The 14,484-nt window shown below is 44.3% G+C and overlaps 1 protein-coding gene across 6 annotated transcripts in view; it reads right to left on the bottom strand.

Annotated features, from left to right (window-relative positions):
* Positions 1–14,484, bottom strand: part of ptpn4a (protein tyrosine phosphatase non-receptor type 4a) — a 287,492-nt gene that overhangs the window by 166,575 nt on the left and 106,433 nt on the right. The window lies entirely within an intron of this gene.

Here is a 14,484-nt window from a genome sequence, read left to right as displayed (position 1 = left end):
CTACTATAAATCAATCGAGATCAAGGACCACAAATAGTTCTTTTTTTCCAAATAACTGCATTTATTGGATTGTGCAAACATACTGCTTAATTTATATAACCATAAACACATTATCTCTCTGCATTAGAGTTTAGGAGGTGGTCCACATATAGCTCTGCCAAATCCGGCTGGAATGTTCAATTACGGAGACATGAAAATCTCTCATTCTCCTGGCAGACACCAGAGCATCAAAATGGCAGCTTTCCAATAACACAAATTCATAGTTCAGAGGGAGGATAGTAGTAACTTACATTAGACCAGACTTGGATCCCATGCGAAGTGAAGGTTTTCTAAACCACTTGCATGATTCTAAAAGCAAAGCAATGTTATGAAATGAAGTCCACCTTCTTGTTCTGAAGGGAAAAGATACAATTATATTCTTTCCCCCACCTGCCCTGCAGTGTGGCCCTCATCACCAAACCACACCGTAGTCTCTTCTTCCCCTACTCCTTGCCACCTTCTCCTGCGAGCAAGTCAACTTGTCCCACCCTGTTGCTTCCTTTAAACTCCTCATTCTCTACCATCCAAATCCCATCTCATGATTCTCTTTGAGCTAGTCGCCCACAGCTTATGTTTCCTGTTTTCCTGTTGGGTCCAGGACAGGTGGAAGTTCCTCCCTGCAGAAACTTCCCGCTACCGAGTGAGCTGTCCCTTGTGCCCTGCCGATTTCGGATTCGGCTCCAAACTGAGTTTTCGACCTCTGCCCGCTCACAGCCCTCGTCTGAGCAGGTTAAGTGATTATAAAAGAGAAAGAGAGATACTTACCAATCAGATAAGTTTAATTAGAGGGATGGCAGGGCTGCTCAGTCCTGTGGAGTGCATGTCCTGCGGATGTGGAAAGTTCTGGATGCTTTGCGCAGCCTAGACAACCATGTGTGCAGGAGGTGCCTCCAGCTTCAACTACTCGAGCTCCGCGTTTCGGAGCTTGAGCAGCGGCTGGAGTCACTACGGTGCATCCGCGGGGCTGAGAGCTACGTGGATAGCATGTTTTAGGAGGTGGTCACCCCGCAGCTTAAAAGCATGCGCGCAGAGGGGTAGTGGGTGACCACCAGATGAAGGAAGAATACTAGGCAGGTGACGCAGCAGTATCCCCGAGTCCATCTTGCTTTCCAACCGATATATTCTTCTGAGCACCAGTGAGGGTGATGGTGCATCTGGAGAGTGCAGCCAGAGCCAAGTCCAAGGCACCACAGGTGGCTCAGCTGCACATGGGGGTGGGACAAAGCATAAAAGAGCTTTAGTGGTAGAGGATTCAATAGTTAGGGGAATAAAGAGGCAATTTTGCAGCCGTAGACATGACTCCAGGATAGTATAGTGCCTCCCTGATGCCACGGTCAAGGATGTCTCAGAGCGGATGCAGGGCATTCTGGGTGGGGGGGTGGTGGGGGGGGGGGGGGGGAGAAGAGGGTGAACAGCCAGGGGGGTTGTGGTCCATAATCGGGACAAATAACACAGGTAGAAAGGGGGATGAAGTCCTGCAGGCAGAATTTAGGGAGCTTGGAGAAAAATTAAAAAGGGTAGGGCCTCAAAGCTAGTAATCTCCGGATTACTAACGGTGCCACGTGCTAAGGAGTACAATATAAGGATAGAGAGGATGAATGCGTGGTTGGAGAGTTGTTGCAGGATGGAGGGCTTTAAATTCCTGAGGCATTGGGATTGCCTCTGGGGGGGGAAGATGGGACCTGTACAAGCGGACGGGGTTGCACCTCAACAGCGTCGGGACTAATGTCCTCACGGGAAGTTTTGCTAGTGCTGTTAGGGAGAGTTTAAACGAGCTGGGCAGCGGGTTGGGAACCAGAGAACAATTCAATAGGGAAGGAAGTAAAGCTAAAAGTGGAAATCAAGAATGTAGAAAGTGAATCTGTAAGACAGAGAAAACAAAGGTTAGTAAGTAGTAATCAAGGAGGTCTTCCTGTGCTAAATGGTATATACTTCAATGCAAGGAGTATAGCGAATAAGGCAGATGAGCTGAGAGCACAGGTAGATACTTGGGAGTATGACATTATAGCCATTACAGAGACATGGCTCAAAGAGGGGCAGGTTTGGCAGTTCAATATTCCTGGTTATAGGATATTTATACAGGACAGAGAGGGGGATAAAAAGAGGGGGGTAAAAAGCGGGGGTGTCGTGGTGTTGATTAAAGAAACTATTACAACTGTAAGGAGGTATATGTTAGAGGGATCAAATGAGGCCATATGGGTCAAAGTGAAAAATAAAAAAGGGGCGATCACAGTGCTGGGCATGTATTATAGACCCCCAAACAGTGGGAGGAAGATAGAAGAGCAAATACGTAGGCAAATTTCTGTGAAGTCCAAAAACCATAGGGCAGTAATAGTAGGGGATTTCAACTATCCTAATTTTGATTGGCACAAATATAGTGTGAAGGGTATAGAGGGTGCAGAATTCCCAAAATGCCTTCAAGAGAACTTTTTTAGTCAGTATGTAACAAGCCCAACACAAGAGGGGGCGGTTCTGGATTTTGTTTTGGGGAATGAAGTTGGGCAGGTGGAAAGGTTATCAATGGGAGAGCACTTGGGTGCCAGAGACCATAATTCAGTCAGATTCAAGGTAGTTATGGAGAAGGACAAGGACAGACCAGGAATAAAAGTCTCAAATGGAGGAAAAGCTAACTTTGCCAAGTTGAGAACTGATCTGGTCACAGTGGACTGGAAACAGCTACTTGAAGGTAAATTAGTGTCAGAACAGTGGGAGGCATTCAAAGAGGGCTCAGGCAAAACATGTGCCCTTAAAGAAAAAGGATGGGAACAACAATTCTAGAGCCCCCTGGATGTTTAGAGACTTACAGGGGAGGATAAAGAAAAAAAGGGAAACATGTGTCATATACAGACAGCTAAATACTGTAGAATCTGTGGTGGAATATAGAAAGTTCAGAGGTGAAATTAAAAAGGATATTAGGAATGCTGAGAGCATGAAAAATTCTTGGCAAGTAAAATCAAGGAAAACCCAAAGATGTTCTATAAATATATTAAGAGCAAGAGGATAACTAAAGAAAGGGTAGGGCCTATTAGAGACCATGAGGGCAATCTGTGTGGGGAGGCAGAAGAAGTGGGTATGGTTCTTAATGAATACTTTGCATCTGTTTTCACAAAGGAAAGGGGCAATGCAGATACTGCTATCAAGGAGTGTGAAATTCTGGATGAAATAAAGAGAGAGAGAGGAGGTATTAAGGGATTTAGCAGCTTTGAAAGTGGCCAAGTCTCCAGGCCCAGATGAAATGCATCCAAGATGTTGAGTGAAGCAAAAGAGGAAATAGCAGAGGCCTTGACCATCATTTTCCACTCCTCTTTGGATTCAGGCATGGTGCCGGAGGACTGCTAATGTGGTACCCTTGTTTAAGAAGGGAGAAAGGGATAGGCCGAGTAATTACAGGCCTATCAGCCTAACCTCCATGGTGGGAAAATTATTGGAAAAAATGCTGAAGGACAGGATAAATCTACATTTAGAAAGGCAAGTAGTAATCAGGGACAGTCAGCACTGATTTGTTAAGGGAAGATAGTGTTTGACTAATCCGATTGAATTTTGAGAGGCGGTAACCAGGAGGGTTGATGAGGGTAGTGTATACGATGTAGTGTATATGGACTTTAGCAAAGCTTTTGGCAGAATGGCCACTAAGGTAAAAGCCTATGGGATCCAGAGCAAAGTGGCAAGTTGGATCCAAAATTGGCTTAGAGATAGGAAGTAATGGGAAATGGTTGATGGAGGTTTGTGTGACTGGAAGGATGTATTCAGTGGGGTTCCACAGAAGTCAGTACTGGGTCCCTTGCTTTTTGTGGTACACATCAATGATCTAGAATGGAGAAATACCAATGATGTCTCCACAAGATCCTACAAATCCCCTGGGAGGACAGACGCACCAATGTTAGTGTCCTCGTCCAGACCAACATTCCCAGCATTGAAGCACTAACCACACTTGATCTGCTCCGCTGGGCAGGCCACATAGTTTGCATGCCAGTCACGAGACTCCCAAAGCAAGCGGTCTACGCGGAACTCGCGCACGGCAAACGAGCCACGGTGGGCAGCGGAAACGTTACAAGGACACCCTCAAAGCGGTAAAGTGCGACATCCCGAGTGACACCTGGGAATCCTTGGCCAAAGACCACCCTAAGTGGAGTAAATGCATCCGGGAGGGCGCTGAGCTCCTAGAGTCTCGTCGCCGAGAGCATGCAGAAATCAAGTGCAGGCAGCGGATGGAGCATACAGCAAACCAGGCTCCCCACCCACCCGTTCCTTCAACTACTGTCTGTCCCAACTGTGACAAGAGACTGTGGTTGTCGTATTGGACTCTACAGGCACCTAAGAACTCATGCTAAGAATGGAAGCAAGAGGGACTGCCTATGATGAGATTTGAATATAGGGAGTATGATTAAGAAGTTAGCAGATGACACTAAAATTGGCTGTGTGGTTGATAATGAAGAGGAAAGTCATGGACTGTAGGAGGATATCAATATACTGGTCAGGTGAGCAGAACAGTGGCAAATGGAATTTAATTCAGAGAAGTGTGAGGTAATGCATTTGGGGAGGGCTAATAAGGAATGGGTATACACATTAAATGTTAGGCCACATAGAAGTGTAGATGAACAAAGGGACCTTAGAGTGCTTGTCCACAGATCGCTGAAAGTAGGCCAGATGGATAAGGTGGTTAAGAAGGCATGTGAAATCCTTGCCTTTATTGGCCGAGGTATAGAATACAAGAGCAGTTAGGCCACAGCTGGAATACTGTGTGTAGTTCTGGTCGCCGTATTATAGGAAGGATGTGATTGCACTGGAGAGGTGTAGAGGAGATTTACGAGGATGCTGCCCTGAACGGAGAATCTTAGCTACGAGGACAGATTGGATAGGCTGGGTTTCTTCACCTTGGGAGAGGGGAGGCTGAGGGGAGACCTCATTGAGGTGAATAAAATTTTGAAAGGCCTGGATATAGTGGATAACAAGGGCCTATTTCTCTTGGTGGAGGGGTCAATTATGAGGGGGCATAGATTTAAAGGTGGTTGCTGTAAGGTGTAGAGGGGATTGGAACTCACTGCCTAGAAGTGGTAGAGGCAGAAACCCTCACCACATTTAAAAAGGTGTTTGGATGGGCACTTGAAATGACGTAACCTGCAGGGTTACGGACCTAGAGCTGGTAAGTGGGATTAAACTGGATAACCTAGTGTTGGCTGGTGCAGATACGATGGTAAGTACTTCAAGGAATCTAATACGGCCAAAGTGGTCTCCTGGACTAGTTTTGATCGACTGGATGGGATGGAGGTATTTTCCCAGATTTTTTCCCAATTGGCCTGGGTTTTTATCTGTTTTTTTTGCATCTCCCAGGTGATTGCATGGCTCCAGATGGGGTGGAGTGTAAAATGGTGCTTCACAGTTGTGTGGGACGAACTGGTTGGGCTGGATGCTCTTTACCTATCTGCCATTGTTCATAGGTTTATATGTAACCTTCAGAGCTGCAGGCCGAGGGCCACGTGGCTCTTTGTTGGCCAGCGCGGACACGAAATGGCCTCCTTCTGTGTCGTAAATTTCTATGTTTCTATGTATTGAACAACTCTTCAAATCTCCATCTCAACTTGCCTCCTTGCTCATTTCACCTCCTGTCCTCCCTAAATCTCTCCCACCATATTATTCACAGCCATTGCCTCAACCATGTATCACACAACCTCTACCAGAGATCTTAATCAGAGACAAGGCTGTCTGACGGCTTCCTTGCATCTCTCACCAGCCACATCATCCTATCACTTTCCAACCCCACTTTCTCCAAGTCAGTTACCTCTGTAGCTGTCACTGTTAACTGACTCCCTCACCATCACCTTTTAAGCCATTGTCCCATGACTGACTGACCCGCCGCCCCCCCACATGCACACAGTCCCCCCTCCCCACACGCGCGCCCCCCCCTGCCCACACCCCTCCACACACGCCCCCCCCCCCCTCCACACACACACCCCTCCCACACACCTCAGTCCCAATAGGCTGCTATTGGAATCAGTACCAGCCACCAAGTATGCTGCCACTTGGGTACCTGGGGGAGCAGTACACATCACAAACTGGCATCAAAAGGAAGCACAGTGGTATGAAGCTCAAAACCCTTCCTCCCACAAAGGGTTTCAAATAACATTTTGGCAGCAGTGAGGTTGTGCATGCTCTGATCGATCTTGGAAAGGTACAAAAGTAGCTTTCTTTAGTGGACATGAATGGGAGCTTTGTGAGTTGTTGCACAGAGAGAAGAGTCTGTGAATGATATATTTATGCAGGGAGGAGGAAGATGTGCACAATAATGCACTGGCTAGATACAGTAGTCACGGGGAGCAGGCGGGTAAGTGGAGCTGAGTTCACGGCCAGATCAGCCATGATCTTGTTGAATGGCGAAGCAGGCTCGAGGGGCTAGATGGCCTACTCCTGTTCCTAGTTCTTATGTTATGTAAAAAAGATGCCTTGAACAAGAGTGGTACAAATCTCTTGCAGTTGGTAATGGGCTGCCTGCTACATGCTGTTCGGATGATTGCCTTAGTACCTGTGGGAGTCAATTCTTACAGCTATTTGTGAATCTCCTTGGGACAGTTTCTTATGTTAAAGGGGCTATATAAAATGCAAGTTGTTGGTGCATGAATTGACCTCATTGTGCCAATGCTCAGCTCACGCCCATGGAAATTGGAGATCATGAGACAGCTGCAGAGGATGGTGTCGAGGACAACCAGACATACCCTTTTGGATCAAAGTACCACGCAGTGGGCTGCAGGCATCATAGCAACTCCCAGAGAAGCAAGTATTCAATTCCAAGATGTGGTTCTGCAGGTCACTTATTTGGGACTGGGATGGGGAGGGACTTCTTCACTTGGAGGATGGTGAATCTTTGGAATTCTCTGCACCAGAGGGTTGTAGAGGCTCAGTCGTTGGGTAATTGAGACTGAGATCGATAAGATTTTGGGGAATATTGTGGGAAGGTGGAGTTGAGGTTGAAGATTGGCCATGATCTTGTTGGGTGGCGCGGCAGGCTTGGGGGGCCAAATGGTTGGCTCCTGCTCCTACTTATGTTCATGGGGCCCACTTAGCTTTATAGCAGAGCTTGTCTCCAGTCGTCCTGGTTAACCCTTGCCACTGGATAAAGGCCTAGCTCTGTCAAGCCCTTGTGGTGGCTCATGTGCAAGTCACATGTTAAAAAAAAATCCACACACAGACATCTTCCACCCCTTCAACTGGAGTTCAGAACATTGGGTCCTTCATTGAAACATCTGTGAACTCATGTGGAAGCAAGTCATCCTCGTTCGAGGGACCGCCTATGATGATGATAAAAAGCTGCACGTGGAGAAACAGGAATCATTTTTGATCAAGGAAGCTTTGAAGACCAAGTCTAGGACTCTTTGGACCTTCAGGAATCCTGTCACAGCATTACCCCATCTTGCTGCTGTTAGTTGCCCATGAGGAAGGAGACAAAATTACTTGCTCTGATAAACAATGCATCTATGACTTGTTTAATGAATCTGTGCACAGCTGATTGGGGACATAAGTAACATTAGGCAACGGCAGCCTGTAATGACCTTTTCGTATAAAGTTAAGGAAGGAATAGGTCATGATCTGGTGTCAACACATTTTATGCGATTAGTGACAGTGACCAATACTTGGACAGCTTTATTACACTGGTGCAATCTGCCCACCAATGAGAAATACCGTGTGAATTTATTATCTATCCCTAACAGCTGAGATGTGAATGAAACTTGGGTAATGACCTGTGCCAAAAGATTCAGTTACAAGCATCTGAAGGAGCCAACATCTGAGACAAGGATGGCTGCCATCATCAGCCTCCTAGTTGTGAGGCTGACTTTAATTTGGCTGCTCAAAGAATGCCAGCTGCTTCTGGATGTCCAGGGAATCTTGTTCTTACTTTAATGTGTCTCCTGACTTCCTGCACTGTAGACTTTGATGGCCCTGGGGTGTTTAAAGTCTGCCCATATTAAATTCCAGGCTAACTGTTGTGGTTGACCAATGCAATTTATAGATAGCTTAGAAGTTTCCTGGAAAGGTTCCACGTGGTATTTTCAATGGCTATTAGGAGACTCAATTATCTGAAAGTGAGGACAATGAGTTGGACAATTCTCCAGGCTCCTCTCCCCATGCTCTATTCATCATTGCTCTACACCAGGCAGAGTCACCTCAGACATAAAGTATCACCACTGATGTCACATTCCATCCTAGGCTAACTGACTTGTTTGAATAATTGAAGGTAGTGTGATCTTTTTGAATTTCTCACTTTGGGAGGAGATTGCTCAGCTTGAGTTCAGAGGCCAGAAGACTGCACATTTGGGAAATACAAAGTAGGAATAGATTTCTTGAAGTTTCATGCACAGAGTGTTATTTAGCAAAGTGCATAAATGTTCAACTGGTTACTGTACTCGTTGACAGTTTTCTTCAGATCAGAATACAAACAGGAGGATGGTGAAATTCAGCAACATTGGATGGGTTGGTTAGAGGCACAATTAAAATAATGAAACCCCAATATGATGATTACCGCTGAAATACATTCATGTCTGACTGACAGGACTTTAAGGAAGAGACTTGTATAGCATCTTTCATCTCATCAGGATGCCCCTAAACATTTTACCACAATGACTATACTTCAATAAAGTACTTAATTGGTTCTAATGTCAGCAAAAGTAGCAATTTGCACACAGCTGGATGACTTGATAATCTGTTTTAGTAATGTTGATTGAAGGATAAACATTAGCCAGAACGCAGAACTCTCTTGCTCTCACTAGTATGAGATTTTTTTTACGTCCACCTAGGAATATAGACAGGGTTTCAGTTTAATGTCTTACCTGAAAGATAGCATCCCCAACTGGACAGCACTCCAGTTGCTTTCCACAGTAACTGAATTTTGCTCATTAAGCAGCTCACTTGCTCTTGCAACATTGATTTGGCTACACCAGGAAGCATAATCTGTGAATTCCAAGTCACCGATCGAATTGTAAACAAAGCATTCAACAATGTCAATGGCTTTACATGAGCAGTGATAAACTGGCATCAACAGACTGCCATCAGAAACCTGGACTGCTAGAGGTGCTGCAGTGCATACTGAACACATTAAAAGGAGACCTGAATGGATTTGATTGTTCGCAGCATCTCCAATACAGACAGAAGTGGGGAATGATCGGTTTAATATCTCAGTCTAGATATGGGATGCGGAAAGGAAGTGTATTCCTGTGGGCATAGCCGAGCGTAAACTGGATGCCAACAAAAACCTAAAGGCCAATTCATTTGACAGGCAAGAACATAAAATGAAGACGAGTGGTACAGACATCTACGTCAGAGGTGGTGGTACTTAGTAAGATAATAGGACTAAAGGCAGATAAATCCCCTGATAGCTTGCATCCTAGGGTCTTGAGAAGTAGCAGCAGGGATTGTGTGGATGCATTGGTTGTAATTTACCAAAATTCCCTGGGTTCTGGAGAGGTTCCAGCAAATGTAACGCCCCTATTTAAAAAAGGAAGCAGACAAAAAGCAGGAAACTATAGACCAGTTAGCCTAACATCTGTGGTTGGGAAAATGTTGGAGTTCATTATTAAAGAAGCAGTAGCAGGACATTTGGAAAAGCAAAATGTCAGGCAGAGTCAGCATGGATTTATGAAGGGGAAGTCATGTTTGACAAATTTGCTGAAGTTCTTCGAGGATGTAATGAACAGGGTGAATAAAGGGGAACCAGTGGATGCGGTGCATTTGGACTTCAAGAAAGCATTTGACAAGGTGCCACACAAAAGGTTACTGCACAAGATAAACGTTCACGGGGTTGGGTGTAATAGTTAGCCAATCCTCTATCCATGCTAATATAACAGAAAACAGAGAGTCGGAATAAATGGCTCATTCTCGGATTGGCAATTAGTAACTATTGGCGTGCCGCAGGGATCAGTGTTGGGACCCCAACTATTTACAATCTATATTAACGACTTGGAAGAAGCAACCGAATGTCACGTAGCCAAGTTTGCTGACGCTACAAAGATGGGAGGTAAAGCAGTGTGAGGAGGACACAAAACATCTGCAAATGGACATAGATAGGCTAAGTGAGTGGGCAAAAATTTGGCAGATGGAGTATAATGTTGAAAAGTGTGAGGTTATGCACTTTGGCAGAAAAAAAATCCAAGCATTATTATTTAAATGGAGAGAAAGTGCTGTAGTACAGCAGGACCTGGGGGTACTTGTGCAAGAAACACAAAAGGTTAGTATGCAGGTACAGCAAGTGATCAGGAAGGTCAATGGAATCCTGGCCTTTATCACAAAGGGGATGGAGTATAAAAGCAGGGAAGTCTTGCTACAGTTGTACAGGGTATTGGTGAGGCCACACCTGGAATACAGTGTGCAGTTTAGGTTTTCATATTTACGAAAGGATATACTTGCTTTGGAGGCAGATCAGAGAAGGTTCACAAGTTTGATTCCGGAGATAAGGGGGTTGAGTAGGTTGGGCCTCTCAATGGAATTCAGAAGAATGAGGGGTGATCTTATCAAAACGGATAAGATTATGAGGGGGCTTGGCAAGGTGGATGCAGAGAGGATGTTTCCACTGATAGGGGGGGGACTAGAACGAGAGGGCAATATCTTAGAATAAGGGGCCGTCAATTTAAAACTGAAATGAGGAGAAATTTATTTTCTCAGATGGTTGTGGATCTGTGGAACTCACTGCCTCAGAGAGCTGTGGAAGCTGGGACATTGAATAAATTGAAGTCAGAGATAGACAGTTTCTTAAACGATAAGGGAATAAGGGGCTATGTGGAGCAGGCAAGGAGGTGGACCAGAGTCCATGATCAGATCAGCCATGATAGAATTGAATGGCGGAGCAGGCTCGAGGGGCCGTATGGCCTACTCCTGCTCCTATTTCTTATGGTCTTATGTAACATTCTCCTGCAGAACAATCAATCTAGTCCAAATGTAATCCAGAGTGTGAAGCTTCACTATAAAGCCACATAAATTCAAGTATTATAAAAAAAATGGCAAATCAAATGTGACCATTCCAACTTGCTTAGAGTTGCTGTACCCCGAAAAGCACAAATACAAAATTCTATTCCAGCCCATATTAGGTTTTAACACTTTTTACCTTAAACTTCTTCCTCTATTGTTAATGCACTCAGATACAAAGGGGAAAGGACAGGAGAGTAGGACTAGCTGAGGTGCTCTTGCAGAGAGCCGGCATGGGCCTTCTTCCATGCTGTAGCCATTCTATGTTTTCAATGAACATGCTTGTGTTATATCAACCCTGGCTAACCACTTTGGTTATTAGGAAAGAGTGCATCACATTTGAATGCTCAATAAAAATTACCACAAATTAAGGACAAAATAACCCACCAGCAAACTGAAATAAATCTGATTTAGAATTTTCTTCTGTGGGAAGGATACATATCCTGCACTCAGCTGTGGCAACTGATGCCTATTCTTTGGCCACAAGAATTTTAGTGTACTCAAATAAGATCAAAATTAGGACCCTCAAGCCTGCTCTGCCATTCAATATGATAATGGCTGATATTTTATCTCGACGTCACTTTCCTGTACTATCCCCATATCCCTTGATTCCCTTAATATCCAAAAATCTATCGATCTGTCTTGAATACACTCAATGACTGAGCCTTTATGGCCCTCTGGGGTAGAGAATGCCAGAGATTCACGACCCTCTGAGTGAAAAAGTTTCGCCTCATCTCATCCTAAATGGCCGACTCCTATTCTGAGACTGTGACCCCTGGTTCTAAACTACTCAGCCAGAGGAAACATCCTCCCTGCATCTACCTTTTCAAACCCTGTAAAAAATTTTGGGATGTTTATATTCACCTTGGATTAATATGCCCCAAAGCCCAACTGCATGTAAGCAAAGATAGTGCGCCAGCGGAGGTGATCCTCAGAGCAGAAAACTTGGATGCTACACAGTGCAAGCCAGGGAACATCACTAAGACATTAACTGGCAATTTATCTTATTTGCTGTTGTGGTGCATTGTGGTCCACAAGTTGGCGGTCATATTTGCCTGCAAGGCAAGTGATTTCACCTTAAAAAAGAATTCAACTATGAAGCACTTTAATTTATGTCTCAATGTGAAATGCAATTTTGCTCTTACTTCCTTCTGATGCAAAAATGCATCAAACTGCATTTTTACATTTACGTTGCACCAGTATGAAAACGATAGACAAAGGACACTGACGTTTACCTGTTGAGACAGTTGGACTTGCCTGTTTTCTCACCGAGAATGTACTGAAAACACTTTACAGCAAGCCTTTCAGGTTACATAGTATCTATCACATGTAAAGCATACATCACTTTAAAAGCAGATACCCAGACAGATCATACAATTATTTTAATTTATATGAAACCTCAACTCAGAACCAGACTACCAATCCTGCAATATTGTAAATGAGTCATCCATGCATGGAAGAAAAATGTCACTTACATTTTCCAAACCGGTTACAAGAAAACTTAATTTTGCATTCAAAAATATATAATGACATGTGTGAAACATACAAAGCCTACAGGAGAAACAATGTGTCATGCTTCTCATTGGTAAAGTTGAACCATACGGTTTTGCTGAAAAAGACGACAGAAAACCAACTTTCAATTTCAATCAATCGCACTGTTGTTTTCTTCAATGATTCCAGGTGCCAATGGTACTTCTGTCCCAGCTGAACATGACTAAAACCATCAAAATTACCCATTTATTTCCTTTGTGGATTCTGCATGCCGACATCATGTTTCTTTCCAGTCACCTACCTATGTCTCTGGCACATGGAGCTAGTTTCTTGTTGCCAGAAATGTTACCTGGCCTATGATCCCGGTTTGTTTGCCTATAGTGAAATCCAATGTGCACATGCAGATTCCTATTATTTACAAAAACATGTCACTTTATCTTCCACCCAAAATTCTTGTATTCTCTCATGTAGTTTTGCTCTTCCCCCTACAAATTTCAGATTTTTTCTGCTACCATTCGAATTTGACCTGACCAACTTCCCCACATGCTCACTCACCTATTCCCCTTCATTCCGTGTCACTTTCTCCTTTGAATCAGAAGGTTGTGGGTTTAAGTCCCATTCCAGAGATTTGAGCACAAAAATCTAGTCTGACACTCCAGTGTTGTGCTGAGAGAGTGCGCTGTTGAAGGTGCCGCCTTTTGGATGAGGCTTTAAACCGAGGCTCTGTCTGCTCTTTCGGGTCGGTCATAAAGGATCCATGCTATTATTTCAAAGAGCAGGGGAGTTATCCTTGGTGTCCTGGCCAATAACTTAACCCTCAACCAACATCACTAAAACAAATTATCTGGTTATCACATTGCTATTTTTGGGAACTTGCTGTGCGCAAGCTGACTGCTGTGTTTCCTACATTAAAACAGTGACCACACTTCAAAAAGTACTTCATTGGCTGTAAAGCACTTTGGTACATCCGGAGGTCATGAAAGGGACTATATAAACAAGAAATAGGAACAGGAGTAGGTCATACGACCCCTCGAGCCTGCTCCGCCATTCAATAAGATCATGATTGATCTGATCATGGACTCAGCTCCACCTCCCAGCCCGCTCCCTATAACCCCTTATCGTTTGAATAAATTTAAGGCAGAAAGAAAGACAGTTTCATAATGTCCCAGCTTCCACAGCTCACTGAGGCAACAAATTCCACAGATATACAACCCTCAGAAGAAATTTCTCGTGTTTTAAATGGGCGGCCCCTTATTCTAAGATCATTCCCTCTAATTCTAATCTCTAGTGGAAACATCCTCTCTGCATCCACCTTGTCAAGCCCCCTCATAATATACGGTTCGATAAGATCACCCCTCATTCTTCTGAATTCCAATGAGTAGAGGCCCAACCTACTCAACCTTTTCTCATAAGGCAACCCCCTCATCTTTGGAATCAACCTAGTGAACCTTCTCTGAACTGACTCCAAAGCAAGTATATCCTTTTGTAAATATGGAAACCAAAACTGCACGCAGTATTCCAGGTGTGGCCTCACCAATACCTGTATAGCTGCAGCAAGACTTCCCTGCTTTTATACTCCATCCCCTCTGCAACAAAGGCCAAGATTCCATTGGCCTTCTTGATCACTTGCTGTACCTGCATACTATCCTTGTGTGTTTTCATGCACAAGTACCCACAGGTCCCACTGTACTGCAGCACTTTGCAATCTTTCTCCATTTAAATAGTAATTTGCTCTTTGATTTTTTTTTGCCAAAGTGCATGACCTCACACTTTCCAACATTATAATCCATCTGCCAAATTTTTGCCCACTTAGCCTGCCTATGTCCTTTTGCAGGTTTTGTGTGTCCTCCTCACACATTGCTTTTCCTCCCAGTTTTGTATCGTTGGCAAACTTGGCTACGTTACACTCAATCCCTTCTTCCAAGTCGTTAATATAGATTGTAAATAGTTGGGGTCCCAGCACTGATCCCTGTGGCATCCCACTAGTTACTGGTTGCCAACCAGAGA

Source organism: Pristiophorus japonicus, chromosome 3 (assembly GCF_044704955.1).
Source record: "Pristiophorus japonicus isolate sPriJap1 chromosome 3, sPriJap1.hap1, whole genome shotgun sequence".
In the NCBI taxonomy this organism is placed as follows: domain Eukaryota; kingdom Metazoa; phylum Chordata; class Chondrichthyes; family Pristiophoridae; genus Pristiophorus; species Pristiophorus japonicus.
Note: the sequence above shows the minus strand (reverse complement) of the source record. Positions and strands in the feature narration are given on the sequence as shown.